The sequence below is a fragment of the Oryctolagus cuniculus genome, chromosome 15, assembly GCF_051225735.1.
Source record: "Oryctolagus cuniculus isolate XC-2025 breed Fujian yellow rabbit chromosome 15, ASM5122573v1, whole genome shotgun sequence".
NCBI lineage: Eukaryota > Metazoa > Chordata > Mammalia > Lagomorpha > Leporidae > Oryctolagus > Oryctolagus cuniculus.
This window is the reverse complement of record NC_142881.1, coordinates 93,727,934-93,751,399: the sequence shown is the minus strand read 5'-3', so window position 1 is coordinate 93,751,399 and position 23,466 is coordinate 93,727,934. Positions and strand designations below refer to the sequence as shown.

The 23,466-nt window shown below is 40.4% G+C and overlaps 1 pseudogene; it reads left to right on the top strand.

Annotated features, from left to right (window-relative positions):
- The first annotated feature begins 511 nt into the window (after window positions 1–511).
- On the top strand, window positions 512–15,328 carry LOC149122199 (inducible T-cell costimulator-like; annotated as a pseudogene).
- The last annotated feature ends 8,138 nt before the right edge of the window (window positions 15,329–23,466 follow it).

The following is a 23,466-nucleotide window of genomic DNA, read 5'->3' as shown; positions in this document are numbered from 1 at the left end:
AGCTCAGACACTCAAGAAATGGGTCATGGGCCTCTGAACCACAATCCTTCTAATCAATAGTTCCCATCACCTCCTGGGAAAACCTAGCTCATGAGTGAAATCAGATGCAGGCCTTGGTGGGGAAGGTCCTGATGGAGCTGCTGAAGCAGGAAAGGAAAAGGCCATGGACATTGCCAAGATCAGCAAGAATGATTGCAGGAGCTGCAAAGCAGGAGCTTTCATGGTCCTGTTGGCAATGAAGGCCCCCAGAAGCAAGCAGAAGCAGAAGCTGATGGCTGGGGAAGGTGGAGATGGTGCTGGTTCCCAAGAAAATGCCTCTAGGATTCCAAGGGAAAATAAAAAAGGAGTACAAGTGGTAACAGCAAAGAAAAAAGAAAGGTCCCCTGACTCCCACGGATCCAAGGACAAGCCATAAGGGGATTTGGGAACGGTGAAGATTAAGGATGGAGGTCAAAGCAACTTGAAAACAAGGAGAAGCAATCTAAGAAGGAAAGACAAAGGTCAGCACAAAATGGAGAAGAAGAAAGCAAAAATAAAACCCTCATCCAAAATCCCCAAGACATCATCCAGGAGAATAAGGAGATGGCAGACAAGTAGGAGTTGTGAGGGGTCTGTGGCACAGGTGCATAACCAAGTGGGGAGCATCCTCATGTCTATGGGCTGGAACTACATTTTTAACTCCAGTCTCTCACAGCAAAGTCTGGACAGCCTCAGGGGCTGGATGCTGGACAAGCTGGTGAGCCTTAAGGGAGGCTGGTCCAATATGCAAGTATGTCCTGATCCCTTGACCTTACCCTACTTCTCCTAACACAGAATGTTTTCTACAGATGTGCTCAGTGGGTAAGTGAGTTTGTGTGTGTGTGTGTGTGTGTGTCTGTAGTTGTCAAAGCCAATGTGCCCAAAGACCGCAGGACTTCGCATTACCCTGTTCTACTTTGTCTCTGACAGGTCCTCAGGATTTCTCCTTGGTTTCAGTTTTACCATTGTGCTTTTTTTTTAAGAATTTGGAAAAATCATAAAAAAAATCTTTTAATACATTTGTCTAACTGAACATTAGAGCTCAACAACACAGCACATTATAAAGAATCACTTGCTTGACCTCATGATCTTTTGGCTGATGATGGGGAGCTGTGACTTGCTACCACCGCCCAGAATTGCAAGAGAGTATCATAACACAGATTATGAGCTATGAAAAAATCAAAATTAAAACTGTGAATGTGGCTTCTATTGAATATGTATCACATCTGTTCTGTGTATCAGGCACAGGAATGGGAACACAGGTAGCCCATATGCACATGCAAGTGGAAACACTGGGAGGCCTACAGGGTCTGCACACACAGGGTTTGGAAAGAGAAGAGGAAATCCATGGGCTGGGATAGATACAGAAATTATAGCCATAAGTGACTACATTAGAATAAAACACTTAAAATCAATCATCACAATTCCCTTTCAACAATTAAAAAGAAAAAAAAACATGAAAGTACATACAATAAAGGCAAGCAAAAAGATAACAGAAGATATGAAATGCTATTTTTTTGGTTTTCTTTATACTCAGAAGATTAACCCTACAGTAAGTAAAGAGTTCAACAAATAGTATGAGGAGAAAAAAATTCCTCAACTACAGAAACAAGGGCTGTAAACAATAATCAAAGCTCAAGATGTCAATTTCACTCCTATAGATTACATTTTAGATGCTCTGTTAGTTATGACAGATCAGGAAAAGCATGGTATTTGTCTTTTAGGGACAGGTTTATTTCACTAGGGATAATGGTTTCTAGTTGCACCCATGTTGATGCAAAAGACAGGGTTTCATTTTTTTTACCACTGAGTAGTATTCCATAGTGTATATATGCCGTAATGTGAAATGCTTATTAAAAAGTCCCACATGAAAGGAGAGTGCATGCCACACAGAAAACAGCGGGGAGACTTGGGACGCTCAGGGCTCCGAGTCCACACATTGGCGCTGGAAGGGGAGGTGAGCTCAATAACCCGAGACATTGGTGGGGAAACGGGGGTCAGAATCTAGAGGGGGGCCGGAAAGTGCAGCAAACTCACTACCGGAAAGAAGGAAAAAAAAAAGCTTCGGGGTTTCTCTTCCCCCTAACCTTGCAAAGGTTACAAGGCCACAAGACTTGAAGAATTCCCAAGAGACAAAGAGCAGGCCTCCTCTTTGGATTTACATATCAATGGGGGAGAGTTAAGGAACTGAGTCACTACAATTCAGTAGCCTAGGCAACCCAGTGGGAGTCCAGAGGAGCCAAAGACTGGAAGCTAAATACCATCAATTCTGCACAGCCCTGCCCTGCAGTGTTATTTACCCCCTGAATAAATAAAATAAATAAATAAATAAAAAGAGAGAGATTTACCACGCATAACCTGAGGGTGTCACCTTTGCACACCCTTAACCAGGAAGAACCAGGCAGAGCTCTCAGGCCGCACCCATCTCAAGCCTCCAAGGCTCCTCCCAACAGCAGGCAGTCCACTTAACACGGACACAGTATAAAAAAAAAAAAAAAGAAAAAAAAAGCGCACAGTGACGCAAGAAGAATTAACTATGCCGAGTAACAAACACAGAAATAGAGGGAGCAAGATCAACGATGACACTATGATGCCTCCAAATAAGCAAAACACCCCAAGCCAAGAGTATGAAGATGATGAGATAGAAGAAATGCAAGATACGGATTTCAAAAAATTTATGATAAGAACATTTAGAAGTTTTCAAAAGCAAATCCTTGAACTACAGAAATCCTTAATGGACAAGATTGAAAATCTTTCTCGTGAAAATGAAATTTTAAGGAAGAGTCAAAATGAAACTCAGAAACTAGTAGAACAGGAAAGTGTAATAGTCAAGAGAAATCAAAATGAAATGAAGAGCTCAATAGATCAAATGACAAACACATTAGAAAGCCTTAAAAACAGAATGGGTGAAGCAGAAGAGAGAATATCGGACTTAGAAGATAGAGCACAGGAAAACATACAGTCAAACCAAAGAAAAGAAGAGGAAATTAGAAACCTGAGAAATATTGTTGGGAATCTACAGGATACTATTAAAAAAACCAACATTCGAGTTCTAGGAGTTCCTGAAGGCATGGAGAGAGAGAAAGGATTGGAAGGCCTTTTTAGTGAGATACTAGCAGAGAACTTTCCAGGTTTGGAGAAGGACAGAGATATCCTAGTACAGGAAGCTCATAGAACCCCCAATAAACATGACCAAAAGAGATCCTCACCACGACACGTGGTAATTAAACTTACCACAGTGAAACATAAAGAAAAGATCCTAAAATGTGCAAGAGAGAAACGTCAGATTACTCTCAGAGGATCTCCAATCAGACTCACAGCTGACTTCTCATCAGAAACCCTACAAGCTAGGAGGGAATGGCGAGACATAGCACAGGTGCTAAGAGAGAAAAATTGCCAGCCCAGAATATTATATCCTGCCAAGCTCTCATTTGTGAATGAAGGTGAAATAAAGACCTTTCATAGCAAACAGAAATTGAAAGACTTTGTGGCCACTCGTCCGGCCCTGCAAAAGATACTTAAAGATGTGCTACACTCAGAAACACAGAAACACGGCCATCAATATGAAAGAAGGGAAAGGAAGAACACCTACCAGTAAAAGAGCATGGGAAGCTCAAAGCATATACTAGAAAATATTTCCGGGAAAATGGCAGGGCAAAGTCACTACGTATCAATAGTCACATTGAACATTAATGGTCTGAATTCTTCAGTTAAAAGACACCGTTTGGCTGACTGGCTCACAGAACACAACCCAACTATTTGTTGCCTACAAGAAACACATCTCTCTAACAAAGAGGCATGCAGACTGAAAGTGAAAGGTTGGAAAAAGATATTCCATGCCAACAGAAACCAAAAAAAAGCAGGTGTAGCCATATTAATATCAGACAAAATAAACTTTAATACAAAAACTGTTAAGAGAGACAAAGAGGGACACTATATAATGATTAAGGGTTCAATTCAACAGGAAGATGTAACTATTATAAATGTATATGCACCTAATTACAGGGCACCGGTCTATTTAAAAGATATGTTAAGGGACTTAAAGGGAGATTTAGATTCCAATACAATAGTACTGGGGGACTTCAATACTCCACTCTCAGAAATAGACAGATCATCCGGACAGAAGATCAACAAGGAAACAGCAGATTTAATTGACACTATTGCCCAAATGGATCTAACAGATATCTACAGAACTTTCAACCCTACATCTACAGACTTCACATTCTTCTCAGCAGCGCATGGAACCTTCTCTAGGATTGACCACATACTAGGCCATAAAGCAAGTCTCAGCAAATTTAAAAGAATTAGAATCATACCATGCAGCTTCTCAGACCACAGCGGGATGAAGCTGGAAATTAGCAACTCAGGAAACCCCAGAAAGTATGCAAACACATGGAGACTGAACAACATGCTCCTGAATGAACACTGGGTCATTCAAGAAATCAAAAGAGAAATCAAAAACTTTCTGGAAGTAAATGAAGACAACAACACAACATATCAAAACTTATGGGATACAGCAAAAGCAGTATTGAGAGGCAAATTTATAGCAATAGGTGCCTATATCAAGAAATTGGAAAGGTACCAAATAAATGAGTTTTCAGCGCACCTCAAGGATCTAGAAAAACTGCAGCAAACCAAACCCAAATCTAGTAGGAGAAGAGAAATAATTAAAACCAGAGAAGAAATTAACAGGATTGAATCCAAAAAAAACATTACAAAAAATCAGCCAAGCGAGAAGCTGGTTTTTTGAAAAAATAAACAAAATTGACACCCCATTGGCCCAACTAACTAAAAAAAGAAGAGAAAAGACCCAAATCAATAAAATCAGAGATGAAAAAGGAAACGTAACAACAGACACCACAGAAATAAAAAGAATCATCAGAAATTACTACAAGGACCTGTATGCCAGCAAACAGGAAAACCTATCAGAAATGGATAGATTCCTGGACACATGCAATCTACCAAAATTGAACCATGAAGACATCGAAAACCTAAATAGACCCATAACTGAGACAGAAATTGAAACAGTAATAAAGGCCCTCCCAACAAAGAAAAGCCCAGGACCAGATGGATTCACTGCTGAATTCTACCAGACATTTAAAGAAGAACTAATCCCATTTCTTCTCAAACTATTCAGAACAATCGAAAAAGAGGGAATCCTCCCAAATTCTTTCTATGAAGCCAGCATCACCTTAATCCCTAAGCCAGAGAAAGATGCAGCACTGAAAGAGAATTACAGACCAATATCCCTGATGAACATAGACGCAAAAATCCTCAATAAAATTCTGGCCAATAGAGTACAACAACACATCAGGAAAATCATCCACCCAGACCAAGTGGGATTCATCCCTGGTATGCAGGGATGGTTCAACATTCGCAAATCAATCAATGTGATTCACCACATTAACAGACTGCAGAAGAAAAACCATATGATTATCTCAATTGATGCAGAGAAAGCATTTGATAAAATTCAACACCCTTTCATGATGAAAACTCTAAGCAAATTGGGTATAGAAGGAACATTCCTCAATATAATCAAAGCAATTTATAAAAAACCCACAGCCAGCATCCTATTGAATGGGGAAAAGTTGGAAGCATTTCCACTGAAATCTGGCACCAGGCAGGGATGCCCACTCTCACCACTGCTATTTAACATAGTTCTGGAAGTTTTAGCCAGAGCCATCAGACAAGAAAAAGAAATCAAAGGAATACAAATCAAGAAGGAAGAAGTCAAACTATCCCTCTTTGCAGACGATATGATTCTGTACTTAGAGGATCCAAAGAACTCTACTAAGAGACTATTGGAACTCATAGAGGAGTTTGGCAAAGTGGCAGGATATAAAATCAATGCACAAAAATCAACAGCCTTTGTATACACATGCAATGCCATGACTGAGAAAGAGCTGCTAAGATCAATCCCATTCACAATAGCTACAAAAACAATCAAATACCTTGGAATAAACTTAACCAAGGACGTTAAAGATCTCTACGATGAAAATTACAAAACCTTAAAGAAAGAAATAGAAGAGGATACCAAAAAATGGGAAAATCTTCCATGCTCATGGATTGGAAGAATCAACATCATCAAAATGTCCATTCTCCCAAAAGCAATTTATAGATTCAATGCAATACCAATGAAGATACCAAAGACATTCTTCGCAGATCTAGAAAAAATGATGCTGAAATTCATATGGAGGCACAAGAGACCTCGAATAGCTAAAGCAATCTTGTACAACAGAAACAAAGCCGGAGGCATCACAATACCAGACTTCAGGACATACTACAGGGCAGTTGTAATCAAAACAGCATGGTACTGGTACAGAAACAGATGGATAGACCAATGGAACAGAATTGAAACACCAGAAATCAACCCAAACATCTACAGCCAACTTATATTTGATCAAGGATCTAAAACTAATTCCTGGAGCAAGGACAGTCTATTCAATAAATGGTGCTGGGAAAACTGGATTTCCACATGCAGAATCATGAAGCAAGACCCCTACCTTACACCTTACACAAAAATCCACTCAACGTGGATTAAAGACCTAAATCTACGTCCTGACACCATTAAGTTATTAGAGAACATTGGAGAAACCCTTCAAGATATTGGCACAGGCAAAGAATTTCTGGAAAAGACCCGGGAGGCACAGACAGTCAAAGCCAAAATCAACTATTGGGATTGCATCAAATTGAGAAGTTTCTGTACTGCAAAAGAAACAGTCAGGAGAGTGAAGAGACAACCAACAGAATGGGAAAAAATATTTGCAAACTATGCAACAGATAAAGGGTTAATAACCAGAATCTACAAAGAGACCAAGAAACTCCACAAAAACAAAACCAACAACCCACTTAAGAGTTGGGCCAAGGACTTCAATAGACATTTTTCAAAAGAGGAAATCCAAATGGCCAACAGGCACATGAAAAAATGTTCAAGGTCACTAGCAATCAGGGAAATGCAAATCAAAAGCACAATGAGGTTTCACCTCACCCCGGTTAGAATGGCTCACATACAGAAATCTACCAACAACAGATGCTGGTGAGGATGTGGGGAAAAAGGGACACTAACCCACTGTTGGTGGGAATGCAAACTGGTCAAGCCACTATGGAAATCAGTCTGGAGATTCCTCAGAAACCTGAATATAACCCTACCATTCGACCCAGCCATCCCACTCCTTGGAATTTACCCAAAGGAGTTTAAATTGATAAACAAAAAAGCGGTCTGCACCCTAATGTTTATTGCAGCACAATTCACAATAGCCAAGACCTGGAACCAACCTAAATGCCCATCAACGGTAGACTGGATAAAGAAATTATGGGATATGTATTCTTTAGAATACTATACTGCAGTAAGAAACAACGAAATCCAGTCATTTGCAACAAAATGGAGGAATCTGGAACACATCATGCTGAGTGAAGTAAGCCAGTCCCAAAGGGACAAATAACATATGTTCTCACTGATCGGTGACAACTGACTGAACACCAAAAAGGATTCCTCCTGAAGTGAAATGGACACTAAGAGAAATGGTGACTTGATCAGCATAGCCCTGACTGCTAATGGACAACTTAATACATTATCCCTCATAGTATTTTTTTTTGTCTGTTCTACTTAATATGACTGGTTTAATTCTGTAATTATCACACAGTTATTCTTAAGTGTTGAAAGTTAACTGAAATGTGATCCCTGTTAAACATAAAAGTGGGAATAAGAGAGGGAAGAGATGTATAATTTGGGGCATGCTCGGGCTGGCTTGCCCCAATTGGTAGAGTTGGAAACATACTAGGGGATTCCAATTCAATCCCATCAAAGTGGCATGTGCCAATGCCATCTCACTATTCCAAGTGATCAATTTCAGTTCACAATTGATCATAATGAAAGGACTAAGAGTCAAAGGGAGCACATAAACAAGTCTAGTATCTGCTAACACTAACCGATAGAATAAATAAAGGGGAGAGTGATCCAACATGGGAAGTGAGATACTCAGCAGACTCATAGAATGGCAGATGTCCTAAATAGCACTCTGGCCTCAGAATCAGCCCTAAAGGCACTCGGATCTGGCTGAAAAGCCCATGAGAGTATTTCAGGCATGGAAAGCCAAGACACTCTGGCAAAAAGATCTCTGTGAGTGAGATCCCAGTGGAAAGAACAGGTCTTCAAAGAGGGAGGTGCCTTTCTCTGAAGGGAGGAGAGAACCTCCACTTTGACTATGACCTTGTCTAAACAAGATAAGAGTCGGAGAACTCAAGGGGCTTCCATAGCCTTGGAAACTCATGACTGGTGCATAGGGAGATTACTGATGCCATAAACAGGAGTGTCAATTTGTAAAGTCAACAACAGGAGTCACTGTGCACTTACTCCTCATGTAGGATCTCTGTCCTTAATGTGCTGTACACTGAGGCTTAATGCTATAACGAGTACTCAAACAGTATATTTCACTTTGTGTTTCTATGGGGGTGCAAACGATTGAAATCTTTACTCAATGTACACTAAACTGATCTTCTGTTAAAAAAAAAAAAAAAGAAACTATCAATTCCCAACTTGACTCTCACTGGGATTAAACATGACAATAGGTCTGATCTGATTTCATCATCATTAAAAAAAAATCATCTATTATTTTTCACTTTATGTTTCTGTGTGGGAACAAACTGTTGAAATCCTTACTTAAGGTATACTAAGCTGATCTTCTGTATACTAAGATAATCGAAAATGAATCTTGATGTGAATGGAAGGGGAGAGGGAGTGGGAAAGGGGAGGGTGGTGGGTGGGAGGGACGGCATGGGGGGGAAAGCCATTGTAACCCATGAGACGTACTTTGGAAATTTATATTCATTAAATAAAAGATAAATAAAAAAAGTCCCACAAACACGGATGTATTTTTAATGTTAACAGAATGAATAAAAGTAATTAAGGAAACACAGGGAAAGTAACACTAATGTCCAGTTTCAGGTATTAAAACAATGCTTTACAGAGAATATAGCCTAGTCAAGATGTTAGAAAAAATTTTTGTAAAACTCAGGAGTAAAAATTGTACCAGAGACAAAAATCAGCTACACTTTGGAAATCAAATTCCCACAACACAAATATAAATTTCCCAAATCCAATATAACAATTATAAAATAGGAAAACTCCAAATTAAACTAAGCAAGTTGAAACATAATTTGAAGATTACCAATAAATAAAAAGTTACAGATACAAAATTTCAGTTATAGAAATACAAAATATTCCAAACATTTAAGAAAAAAACCAGACACACATATTTCCCAGACATACTAGGGTAGAAATAAGCACAGAATATTTTCACAGTTTTTAGAAAGCCAGCATTACATTGATTATGATGCAAATTGATCAGAACTTGAAATATGAATTAAATATAAGCCTGTCTTTTAAAAACACATGCATTTCTCCTGAATAGTTTTATAATAAATGATATACAAATGAAAATAAAATTAATAACAAGTGAGATATAAGAAAAAATGTAAGAGGCAGTTAACATTTTGAACAAGCCATGTAGATTGTCCAGGTAGTTGAAAAATTCAAGAAAATCACATGACCATTTAGATTGAATGTTGAAAAGCATTTAAAAAATTAGCATGTAATTAAATAAAACTTGCTAGTTTTTTAGTAAAAATAAACTGTGGCTTCCTTACTCTGATCAAGGTGTTTAAAAGGATCCTACAACAAACAACACAATTAATACGGGATCATTGACAGATTTTTCCCTGAAGAAACCTAGACTGGCTGACTCCACTGTCTCCAACTTCATCTTTTTTTATTCCATCCGCATTTACTCCAAATAGAATTAATATATTTATACTGGAAAGTCAGGCATATGAAATTCACACATGCACTTGTCTTCATTAGCATAGAGTTAGCCTAAAATCCTCACTGTGGCCCTGCCCTGCCCTGCCCTGCCCTGCCCTTCCCTTCCCTTCCCTTCCCTCCCTTTCTTTTTCTTTTTCTTTTTCCTTTTCTTTTTCCTTTTCTTTTTCTTTTCTGTATTTTTGTCTGCAGCTTCTTACTGGAGGAGTAGTCAGGGGAGAGGGCAAAAGAACAAAAGGAAAAAATAAGGTGTAAAGATCAATTTCTAAGCAATAAAATCTCAGTATATTGGAGATCTTTATTTAGAGAGAATCCATAACATCTAAAAGCAAAAACTGACAAATGGATTGAACGAGATTTCAGGAAAGACCGATACTTTTAAAATCCACTAGATTACCAAGCACTGGCAAGAAACAAATAGAAGATATTAAAGGTCAGTAGGCAGAGTCGAAAACATATATTGACAGGAGAAAAAAAAAGGCTTCAATTATGTGATGCCTTTAAGCATTCTTCAAATCAATATTAAAACATGATACAAATGGCCCAACAGAAAAATGAGCAGAAATATGAAGACAAAGAGAAAGTCCCTAAACCAAGAAGCAGAATTTTAACTCACCTGAAGCAGGTGACTGCTAGCTGCATCCAGGATCTGCCTTCCAGAAGCACGGGGTGACCCCGGGGCGACCCCAGCTGGTGGCAGGTGAACCAAGGGGCAAGGATCCCGGGAGGAGGGGAGGGAGCCCCTTCCCATCTCATCTGATTCACTCGGAGCACAAACCGGTTAGGGAGCCACGCCTTGGAGGATGCTGATTTTGGCTGCGTCTTTTGTGACGCTGTGTGCACCCCCGTCCAACCAGGCACGGTGATGTCATCACGAGGGATCTTGATGCCACAGTGGTCTTAGAGTTCCTTGGTGGAACGAGGTCCCAGGAGAGGGCAGCACTACCCCGAAGCTCCAGAGCCCAGTCGGGGTCTGTGCTCTCCACTTTTGCGCCCTAGGGGTTGCCGGGCACCCAGGAGCTGAGGACCTGGACAAGGTGAGTCCCGACAGGTGGTAAGCAGAACCTGTGGAAGCTGCCCGGGACCCCTGACCCCTTCTCTGGCACCCGGGACCCCCGACGTCCGGCCCCATCCTGGGCACTCGGGACCCCGACACCTGGCCTCTTCCCTAGCACCCAGGACCCTCAATCCCTGGCCCTCCCTAGCACCTGGACCCCCAACCACCTCCCTGGCACCCATGACACCCGACACCCGGCCCCTCCCTGTCACTCAGGAACCCAGACACCAAGCCCCCTCCCTGGTACCAGGGACCCCTGATGCCCAGTCCGTTCCCTGGCACCCGGGATCCCAATGTCTGGCCCCCTCCCTGGCACATGGAACTCCTGACGCCTGGCCGCCTCCCTGGCACCCTGGAACCCCGACACCCAGGCACCTCTCTGGCACCCCAGACCCCTGACACCCAGCCCCTTCCCTGGTACCTGGGACCCCCAATGCCTGGCTCCCTGCTGGGACCTGGGATCCCGAAGCCTGGCCCCCTCCTTGACACAAGGGACCCCTGCCACCCAGCCTCCTCCCTGGCACCTGGGACCCAGACGCCTGACCTCTTCCCTGGCACCCGGGACCCAGGACACACAGCTCCTCCCTAGCACCCATTACCCCCAACACCCTCCCTGGCAACAGTGACCCCCAACACCTGGACCTTCCTGTCACTTGGGGCTCCTGACTTCGGGCCCCTCCCTGGCACCCTGGATCCCCAACATCCGGCCCCTTCCCTGTCGCCCAGCCCATTCCCTGGTACCCAGGACCCCTGATGTCCGGCCCCTCCCTGTCACTGGGGAACCCTGATGCCCAGCCTCCTCCCTGGCACCCAGGACCCCTGAGCCCGGCCCTTCTCTGTCACTCTGGACCACAGATGCACGGCCCCCTCACTAGTACCTGGGACCCCTGATGCCTGGCCCCCACCCTGGCACCCAGGGCCCCGGAAGCCTGGCCCCCTTTCTGACACCCTGGACCCCCGATGCCTGGCTCCCTCCTTGACTCCCAGGACCAATGATTTCCAGCCTCTTCCCTGGCACCCAGGACCCTGGACACCCAGCTCCTCCCTGGCACTCTGGACCCCCAACCTCCTCCATGGAACCCATGGCCCTGACACCCAGACCTCCCTGTCACTTGGGATTCCCAACTTCCAGCACCATCCCTGGTACCCAGAACCCCAGACACCCAGCCCCCTCCCTGGTACCCGGGAACCTGACTCCCAGGCCCCTCCCTGGCACCCAAGACCCCCAAAGCCTTGTCCCCTCCCTGACACCTTGGACCACCGGATTCTAGTCCTGGTTGGGGCGCCGGATTCTGTCCCGGTTGCCCCTCTTCCAGGCCAGCTCTCTGCTGTAGCCCAGGAGTGCAGTGGAGGATGGCCCAAGTGCTTGGGCCCTGCACCCCATGGGAGACCAGGATAAGCACCTGGTTCCTGCCTTTGGATCAGCGCAGTGTGCCGGCTGCAGCATGCCAGCCATGGTGGCCATTGGAGGGTGAACCAATGGCAAAGGAAAACATTTCTCTCTGTCTCTGTCTCTCTCTCTCACTGTCCACTCTGCCTGTCAAAAAAAAAAAAAAAAGAAAAGAAAAATAATATGGTAGCCAGGAACAGTTGTATTGTGATGGAGTTGGGGACCTCAAAATAACAAAGCCAACCAAGATGGTCATGGGATTCTACTGCTAAGATTGACTTGCACTAGGATGTTAATATATGAGTATTAGTATTAACTACAATTTATAAAACAGATGAAATGGCATGCAGATAATATGAAATAAATAAATGCTGATCACTTTGAAAGAAGTGAGCAATTTTGTAGGAGCAATATAGAGTGACCAACAGATAAAATGAAATTGTTGAAAACTAAAAAATTACAATACATTAAGAAGGAATATAAATTAAAAATTTTCACAAAATTTAAATAAAAATCCACATCAAATACCATTATAACCACAAAGGAAAAGTGTCAGTAACTTGAATAACACTATTGATGTTTTCAGAAATCAAAGATAAATGTCATAGTTCTGGAAAAATTCATAATTGCCATCAAATATGATACTTGGAAAGGGAGAATTACCAAATTTGCCTAAGAAGTCTCTGAAAAATTGTATACATGAAAATTGTCAGAAAAGTTTATGCAACTTTGTGGCCATTGAAAGTTTCTTTTAAAAAAAAAGCAACCAAGATGGCCTCAAGTTCACAGTGGTTAGATTAGCTTTAAATGGGATACCAAGGATACAGGAGGATCCAGGTGTTATGAAATAAAATACACTGTAACCAGGGTAAGTGACAATTATTTTCTAGAAGTAATAGCAGAATGACAAGCAGACATGAGGGAAATTACTGGAAATGATAACAATTACCTTAAAAACTTACCTTAAAATTACCTTAAAAAAGGAAAATAAAAAAATTTTTCACAAAATGTAAATCAAATGAAGATCATACACTTATCAGAGAAATCTTTTAAAAAGATGGATTTTTAATTCATTCTACTGAAATTTTCATATATTAATGGGAAGTTTAGAATTCCATGAAATATAAAAAAGAAAAATGTTACCTGAAAAAAGTGACTATCATGTGGGTCTATGATGTCTCTGAAAACATGTGTGCATGACGGTTGCTAGCACAACTTAGAGAATTTTGATGGACTTCATGACCTGATAATGAACACTCAACCAACATGACCATGAATTCACAGTGGCAGGACTGGAATACACTGGGATATTAAAGAAAAACACAGGTGATGGTAATCTTAAAGACAGTAATAAATATGTTGGATTTTTATGAAATAAAATGATTACTGTGAGTAGAAATGAGCAATTCAGTAGGAGCCATAATAGACAGACAATGAGATATTGGGAAAGCTGGTGAAAAATAGACTATTATAATACTTTAAAAAAGAAATATTTTTAAAAACAATAAAATTATAAGTCAAAGATTGTGCTGTTTATTAGAATTAGCTCAAAATATGTTAGCTTTTAAATCTAGTGAAGTTTAAAGTTCCATAACAATCAAGAAATGTACTAAGTATATTACCTGGTACTTGTGAATGATTACATTTGACAAAGATAGCCCTGAGAAATTTTGTATATGAACATCATCAGGACAACTTATAGAACTTTGAGGAAGATGATGACTCAGCTTCACAGTGTAGGTACTGCCATCAACTAAGATATTAAAGATGTTCATAAGTGATATGTCTAAATTCAAAGAAAAGAAAGTTTAAAAGTGATATACACCTTATGATATAAAATATATTGTCACTACTGTGAAGAGAAATCAGTAGTTTGGTCAGAGCAATAATAAAATGACAAAGATAAAAGAGAAATTGCTGATAAGTAGCTCATTATAATTACATTTAAAACACAACCTTTTCCTGTAAATGTGAATTAAAGATGGTATCAATTAAGGGAATCTGAAAATTTGCCAGTATTTGTAGCTAGTCTTTCACAGCTTTTTTTTTTTAAAGATTCATTTATTTATTTGAGTTACACAGAGGAAGAAGAAGAAGAAGAAGAAGAAGAAGAAGAAGAAGAAGAAGAAGAAGAAGAAGAAGAAAGAGAGAGAGAGAGAGAGAGAGAGAGAGAGGTCTTCCATCAGCTGGTTAACTGCCCAGGTGGCCACAATGGCCACAATGACCAGAGTTGCGCCAATCCAAAATGAGGAGCCAGGAGCTTCTTTCTGGTCTCCCATGTGGGCCATCTTGTACTGCTTTCACAGGCCATAGCAGAGAGTTGGATGGGAGGAGGAGCAGCCTGGACTTGAACCTGCAGCCATATGGGATGCTGGCACTGCAGGTGGCGGCTTTACCCACTATGCCACAGCACTGGCCCCTGCCACAGCTTTTAAAATGCAAAGGTGGGGCTTGGCAGTGAGGTCTTCAGTGGAGAACTCCAGACAACTGAACCTTTCCTTGGCTGTGTTGGAATCGCTTTAGGAGACATCAATGACTCTGCCAAGTATGAGATGTTTACATTTCAGAATGGAGGTGTTCAAATTTTATGCAAATACCCCAAGATTGTCCTGCAATTCAAAATGCAGCTGCTGTCAGGGAGACAAGTCCTCTGTGACCTCAGGCAGACAAGGAGAGTGGAAACATGGTGTCCATTAATGCTCTGAAATTCTGTCAATATCAATTATTCAACAACAGTTTCTTTTGTCGTATATAATTTGGACAGTTCTCATGCCAGATATTACTTGTGCAAACTATCTGTTTTGATCCTCTTCCTTTTCAAGTAGAGATTCTCAGAGGATAATATTTGCATATTTATGAATTACAGCTCTGTTGCCAGGTGAAGTTCTGGTTACCCATAGGATGTGCAGCTCTTGCGGTAGTCTACATTTTTGAATGCATATTTATTTTTTGGCTTACAAAAGAGAAATATCAACCAAGTGTGCATGACCCAAATAGTAACTACATGTTCATAGCAGCAGTGAACACAGCTAAAAATCTACACTGACAGAACTCTCTGGCACCTGGGCATGGCACACATTGGTCAGGTCCTCTCAACTTGAAGTGAGAGAATCCCTTGTTTCCTCGACTAGAGTCCGACTTGACTTGATTGGACCACATCCATCTCCTACTCATGTTTTGTTCATTCTGGACCAGTGACTCTAAAAGGCAGCAGGGTTTCCACAGATTTCCTTGGTGCTGCTGCTTTCTCAGAACACCATCTTGCAACTAGCTTTATAGAAAGCCCATCTCATAAGTACTCAACAAACAGACCTCACTGAAAGGAATCCCTGTGTCTAGGCCTACCTTCAGCAATGCAGTAAAAAAAAAGTGTATTTTATTTTTTTCTTTAAAGCACAGTCAGCGCTGTGGTGTAGCAGATAAAGCTGCCACCTGCAGTGCCAGCAGCCCATATGGGTACCGGTTCAAGTCCCCGGTGCTCCACTTCCAATCCAACCCTCTGCTATGACCTGGAAAAGCAGTAGAAGATGGCTCAAGTCCTTGAGCCCCAAAACCCATGTAGGAGACCTGGAAGAAACTCCCGGATCCTGGCTTCAGATCAGTTTAGCTCTGGCCATTGCAGCCATCTGGGGAGAGAACCAGCAGATGGAAGATCTCTCTCTCTGACTCTCTCTCTTTCACTGTCTCTTTCTCTCTCTCTCTCCCACTGCCTCTCTGTAACTCTGCCTTTCAAATAAGTAAATAAATATTTTTTAAAAATACTATCAGGATGCCTAGTAAAATGTGATCAAGTTTTTATGTTAATCAATTCATTCTCCTTGATTTTGATTCTGTTACTTGAGCTCCAGGCAAAAACAGAAAGTAGGGAAATATTAAATCAAGTAAAGATGTAGAAGGGCTTCTGAAGAAGAGAAAAGATTACATGGATAAAATAATCTAATGAAAATCTTCCTGACAACTATGATTTTTGTCTGACTTAATACCTTCTCACTAAATTATGGACAGGGCCAACAATAAAGCATTGACTTACTGGCCCCAGACCCAGAGATAATAATCTGAGGATCAAAAGAAACTGGCAAGGTTTTTTCCCAACACCAAACTTTTCTATTCTTTCAAGATCACCATTTTCCAGAACACACACACACACACACACGCACACACACACTCATTAAGCTGAATAAGCAAAACTTCTTTATTATAATTTTAATTTATTTTATGGGGCTACCCATGTCTGTTCATGAAATTTAGGATAGAGATGATGTTTTTATTCATTAACATGTAATCAAAATACACCACTGGCACATCTAATCTTAGTAAAATAATAAAAACTTTTAATTGTCAAAATTATAGCTACCTTCTTTTCCCAATTCAATCCTAATACAGGCTGACCATTTACAGGAGAAATGGGATGTGACAGGTACCTGCAGATAATCTGATTTAGTTAAGCTCTCTCTTCACTTACTATGCTAGAAAAGATGGTAATTCACTTGACTTTTGGGATCACTGGCACTTTCTAGTCAGGTCTATAGGTCTAAGACAATCCGTATCATCTCTCCTGTGCACATGGACCACCTCTGTTCCATTACATAAACTTAAGCAACAATTGTTCTTACAAACTCTAAGAATATAGGTCACTTAAAAAAGCCATCTCTTTGTCATTCCACTTTCAAAACACATAGCCAATCAGTCTTGGGCATGAGTCAGATTCAAGTTCGACATGGCAGGAGTCACTATTTATGCTCTCCAGATAATCTGAAAGCCCCTCTCTCCTGTTTCATATGAAGGGAGTTGCATCCCCACTCCTTCCCCTTGGAAGTGTGATAGGACACTTAGCACAGTAGCTAGTCTCTTTTTTTGTTTTTGTTTTGTTTTTGACAGGAAGTACAGTCTGTTCCCTGACTCATACACTCCCAATTCTTTATAAACTTGACATGGTTAAATATCTTGAAAATCATGTAACTCATTTCCCCCCCCTCCTCATGTAAGAACTAGATGGTGTTTTATCCTTTGACCTTCAAATCCTTTGTCTAGGACCTCAGCTAACATAAATAGGGAGTCTCATTTTAAGATTCTGTCTAATGTGGTTCCAAAACTGCCTCAAATTCCAGAAGTAAGGAAAAATAATTATTTTTTATTAAATGAGGAAGACCAAATGGTGACAGGTGATTTTTTTTGAAAGGCAAAGAGACATATAGACAGGGAACTCCCTTTGGTTGGTTCACTTCTAAGATGTCCCAACAGCCAGGGCTTGGCCAATACCAAAACTAGGAGCCATGAACCCAATCTAGAAACCTTATGTGGGTGGCAGGAGCCCAAATACTTGAGCCATCACTGTTGACTCCCTGGGTCTGCATTAGCAGAAAGGTGGAGTCAAGAGGCACAGCTGGGCATTGAACTCAGGCATGTGTGGGACATGGGCATTATAAACAGCATCTTACCCTGGGCTAAGTGCTCTCCCTATCAGCAGATGATTTGAAGATATTTACAGCTGAAGTGAGATCACCATTTGACCTGTATTCACCTATCTCCAAGCTTTTATTGGCAGCCACATGCTCATCTTTATAACAGTTAAAAATGTGGTAGAGTTGATGATTTTCATGTAGCAGGGATAAAGGCTCAAATCCTAAGAAAACAGATACACTACTCTTTTCACAAAACCAATAATCTTACTTCCACAGAGGACTCTCCTTATAGAATCTACAGGTCAAGAAGAACTCAAGGAGAGGGATATCTGCCTTTCTGGTAATACTATCTTAGGGAACTCATAGGCTCTCAAGAAATAATTAACATCAGATAGGTCAAATAATAGATTTTCCATCAAGGAAGATAGTGGCTCCTGTAAAGCCCCAAATAAAGTGACTCTATGTAGAATGAAAATCAGGAGCTGATTTTAAATCAATACTTTTGTAATATGGAGAAACAATCTAAAATAGAGTCTGCCGGGTTTAAAAGTCTCTAGAACTCTGAATTGTATTTAATGAGAATCAGGCTTTGACTTCCACAGCATTTGGGTTTGAAATTCCTCTGGAATAGCAGAAATCTTAGTATTTCAACATGACCTTTTCCCATTTCCATGAACATCAGAGACATGCTAGCTATAACACTGTGGAATGTTTTCCCTGTGATTTGCTGTCTTAACATGTTTTTATTTGGCATTTTCAAATTTTAATTTTTCTTTTGCCATTAACTATTTCTAGGGTAGCTTTATAAATTAAAGTTTTGGTATTTGTCCAAGATTTACCTGGTAAGAAAGAATAATTTCTAAAAACTACACTTTAATAAATCTTATCAAAGTTCAGAATATGTTAGGATGAAACCATGCACAAACAGTTTAGTTTGTGGATGATGCTTGTCCTTCATACCCACAGAAAGAACTATATAAACTACACAGATTTGCATTTAGAAGGCATGTTAAAACTAACAGGTAGCATTAACTTAAAATTCTTGGTGGAATATTTGGTGAATATTTTCCTGTGTAATTTCATGAAAGCTCATTTATTTATCTTGCTAATACTACAGTCCAATATTGCTTTATTTCTAAATTCACTTTTATAAGCTATAGCTTTTTGCAAAGATAATAGTAGGAAAACATTTATAAACCACAGATTTTCATAAATTGGCCCCAATCAGATGTTTAGTAGACATACTATTATCTCCAGTTTTTACTCTTTTAAAAAAGCACTGGAAACTTTCATTTTGTTAATATTTAAAAAGGTCTATTTCTTAGATTCTGTGTCCTATGGACAGCTGAAAGAACCTAACTCTGCTTCCTTTCGGTTCTAACTTCTCCCTTGTGTATGTATACTTGAGTGTGTGTTCACAAGTATAAAGAAATGATTATTTTTGCAGCTTCTGGCCTAAATGGATTTTAGTCCACTTGCTATAATTCAGTTTACTTCCTTTTAAAAATAGTGCCTCAGTTGCAATCATCTACTCTTTAAAATCTCCATGCAAGCAAGCTTAGTTAATAAATACAGATTAATATAGCTGAATACCAATTCCCACCCTAAGCCCTCTTTCTTGGAATATTATCATCAGATTGGTTTACAGAGAAAAGAAAACAACAATAAGGTTGGAAGGGTTAGAGACATCAGTAAAATAGCAATAAAATAATTATATAAAAATGCTAAAGATATAACATCTATTTTTTGCTTAGCCCACTGAACTTGACAGTTCCTGATTTATGCTATTGTCCATGTTTTAACAGATATGAAAAAGGGAAAGGAAAAAGAATGTCTATGTGAGATTATTAAATAGTGCAGGAAAGATAAGAGCTGTTATTACCCTGGCAAGGAAAAGAGAAACTCAGTGAAATTTCTTTCCACAGATTTGCCTTTGTGATCTGCAAGGTGCTGTTCCCCTGCTTACATTCCATTACACTGGCAATGCGCTTCTGTGAAATAAAGATTATTAAAGTGCATATGATTATTTTGCTGCTGAGTGAATAAGGCAAGCTGCTTCTGAAATGCCTTATCAGAGAAATTCAATTTTAGGCCAAATTGTGTTTTTGCTTCCTTCTAGCTTTCTCCTCCCTCCCCCCCCCCACTTCAAATAAAACCATCATCTCCATAGTTCCTACATGATATTTTGTTATTCATTGACACCCTGAGTATTGTAAGCTTTCTTTTAATTTCATGAACCCATTTTATTATAGCTTTAGTCTGTTTTCCAGCTATCTACCATCTGTTTGGAAATCAGTATGCAATGTGTCTTTGACTTGATTTTTATTATATAGTAGTAATAAAAGTAATGGGTTCTGAACTAAATATAAATACATATATTACCCATTGGATATGCAAAAGATGAGACAAAGAGCTAAGATATGGCATAAGGTATATAATGTGAGCATATTTTCCTGCATAATTTTCTGAAAGTTCATTTATCTTTCTAATACTACACCCCAATATTACTTTATTTCTAAATTCATTTTTTTGACAGGCAGAGTGGACAGTGAGAGAGAGAGACAGAGAGAAAGCTCTTCCTTTGCCGTTGGTTCACCCTCCAATGGCCGCTGCAGCTGGTGCACTGCAGCCGGTGCACAGCGCTGATCTGATGGCAGGAGCCAGGTACTTATCCTGGTCTCCCATGGGGTGCAGGGCCCAAGCACTTGGACCATCCTCCACTGCACTCCTGGGCTACAGCAGAGAGCTGGCCTGGAAGAGGGGCAACTGGGACAGAATCCGGTGCCCCGACCGGGACTAGAACCCGGTGTGCTGGTGCTGCAAGGTGGAGGATTAGCCCATTGAGCCACGGCACCGGCCTCTAAATTCATTTTTATATGCTATACCTTTTTTGCAAAGATAATGGTAGGAAAACTTTTATAAACCATAGATTTTCATAAATTGGCTCCAATCATATTTTCAGTAGGCATTTTCTTATTGACAGTTTTCACTCACTTTTAACCAATCTTTAGTCTCTTGGGTATTCCCCATCCCATACCACCCTAAAGTGAAATTATAGAGATGGGAAGTTCTATAGTTACATTGATAGTCACACTTTTGTTGCCTGAAACTTCTACATTTCTATTCAGTTATGTAAGATAGTAGAGGAAAGATTCTCACAAGTCTTAAAATTATTTAATACCAAACTTTATGAGTTTCTCTATTATTAGCCAATTTCCTAAAGAGAGAGTGATAACAGTTGTGCTAGAATTACTTATTGATTTTATGGGAACCTATAGTTTTAGCATGTACACAGTCCAAGCAAAGGCCAAGCAAACACAAATTGGCAATGGTTAGTGTGCACTGTTTTCATGCTATCTATGTGAAAAAGTTATTTAAAATCTTTTAAAATAAGAGTTAAATAAACTGAACAAGAGGTGAAAGAAACAGGAGTCTGTGCAGAAAAAGGCAAATTTCCAACAGAAGCTACACAGAAGACTCCTTATGCATCTGTACCAGCTTGGAGAAACTTCATCTTACACTGCTTGACAAAGAATGATGGAGACAGATGACAACATAGCACTGTACCTATCAAGACTGACTATAGAATATTTTTCCACTACCATAAAGCACTGGCATGTAAGCAGATACTTTTGTATAAAACACACGGAATATAGTACAGTGTTGATATTCTCAAAACACAGAGTTGTGAATCTTCACCTGTTAACATTAATTTTCAGGCCTTATCAAGTACCATATATATTTTTTTATTTATTTTTTAACAGGCAGAGTGGACAGTGAAAGAGAGAGGCAGAGAGAAAGATCTTCCTTTTCCATTGGTTCACCCTCCAATGGCCGCTGTGGCCAGCGCACTGTAGCTGGCGCACCACACTGATCCAAAGCCAGGAGCCAGGTGCCTCTCCTGGTCTCCCATGCAGGTGCAGGGCCCAGGGACTTGGGCCATCCTCCACTGCCCTCCCAGGCCACAGCAGAGAGCTGGACTGGAAGAGGAGCAACTGGGACAGCATCCACACCCCAACCAAGACTAGAAACCAGGTGCCGGTGCCACAAGTGGAGGATTAGCCTATTGAGCCGTGGCGCCAGCCACCATATATACTCTTACAATAATAAAGCAGGCAAGCCCCTGGTTTATTATTTAACTACAAATTCTGATCATTACTAAGGAATGGCATTGATATTTAACAAGTTCTAGAAACTCTAAACACAAGCAGAATGCTACATCATTACTTCTCATTGAGCAAATCAAGTTTACTATTATACGTCAGACCTTTGGTATGCCACCAACATCATGGAACTCATGGTTGTAATTCACTCCCAGCACTTTCCAGAAGGTGTCACCACAGCCTCACTGGCTTGAAGGACTTGGGGACATGTCAGGGGTAGAAAGCAAAGGGAGAAAAAGACAAAAAGAAAAAAAAATCTTCATGCAGACAAAGGAAAACAAAACAACTACCAGGCAGTAACATTTCCAAATATAGAAACCCAAACACTTACCACATGTTAAAACTATAAATTTACTATAAGGGAAAATAGGCCTCCACTTGTGGGTGAAAATAGGAAGTGTGAGATTCAAGGAAGGTGCTACTTGAGATAGTTATTTTAAGGAAAGTAAACAGCAGGTGATGAATGGGAAATATTCATGTACTGCACCTGATCCAAGTTTCTCACCTAAACTAGTTTACATCATTATCACATCTAGTTGTCTAAGCTGAATTGCACCACATGAAAGGGAGGACAAAAGAGCAGCTGGGAAGAGATAGAAGGAAGAATCAAAGAATATAAAACACAAACTGTTGTATTGAGAAGCTGCACCAATTAACTCCAAATTACTGACAAAATCAGAGAAGATGAGCCTTCATGGAAAAATATTTGTTGCTGCAATCCATCTTGCTTTAGTGGGGTGTCATCACTCATGTAACTTGCAGCTAAAAGCCATTCCCTTTTAAGGACTACGTCTTTTTTTTTTTTTTTTTTTTTTTGACAGGCAGAGTGGACAGTGAGAGAGAGAGACAGAGAGAAAGGTCTTCCATTGCCGTTGGTTCACCCTCCAATGGCCACTGCGGCCAGCGCGCTGCGGCCAGCGCACCGCACTGATCCGAAGGCAGGAGCCAGGTGCTTCTCCTGGTCTCCCATGGGGTGCAGGGCCCAAGCGCTTGGGCCATCATCCACTGCACTCCCAGGCCACAGCAGAGAGTGGGCCTGGAAGAGGGACAACCGGGACAGAATCCAGCGCCCCGACCAGGACTAGAAACTGGTGTGCCGGCGCCACTAGGCAGAGGATTAGCCTATTGAGCCGCGGCACCAGCCAAGGACTATGTGTTTTAATCTCTGCTCTTCCCCCCTATAGTTTAATTAAAAGACAATGAACCTTTTAAAGTAGTCAAGTGGAAAATATAAAATTGCACCATTTTATCAAGTCTTTGATATTCCTATTCTCAAAGCATGAGAAGAATCAAAAAAACCATACTACGCACTTTATTATATTCTAGTCCCTCTGTGCCATCTCCTCATCAGGGCTCTTGGCTAGAATAGCTATTTGAAATCATAAAGGCAATTCAATCTCAGACTGAGTCAAAAATTTAAAAAACAATGGTTAAACTATACCAATTTGATGTATTATCTTGACCACAACACATGATTTTTAATTTTTAAAATGGTATTTTTGTAAATCTGCATTCTTCCTGTTTAAGTGACACAGTTCAAAAAATTAATGTGATAGTTTTAGGGCAAGTCAGCTAAAATAAACTTAGTAAAATGTGAATGGTTGATAAGCAGGCCTAAG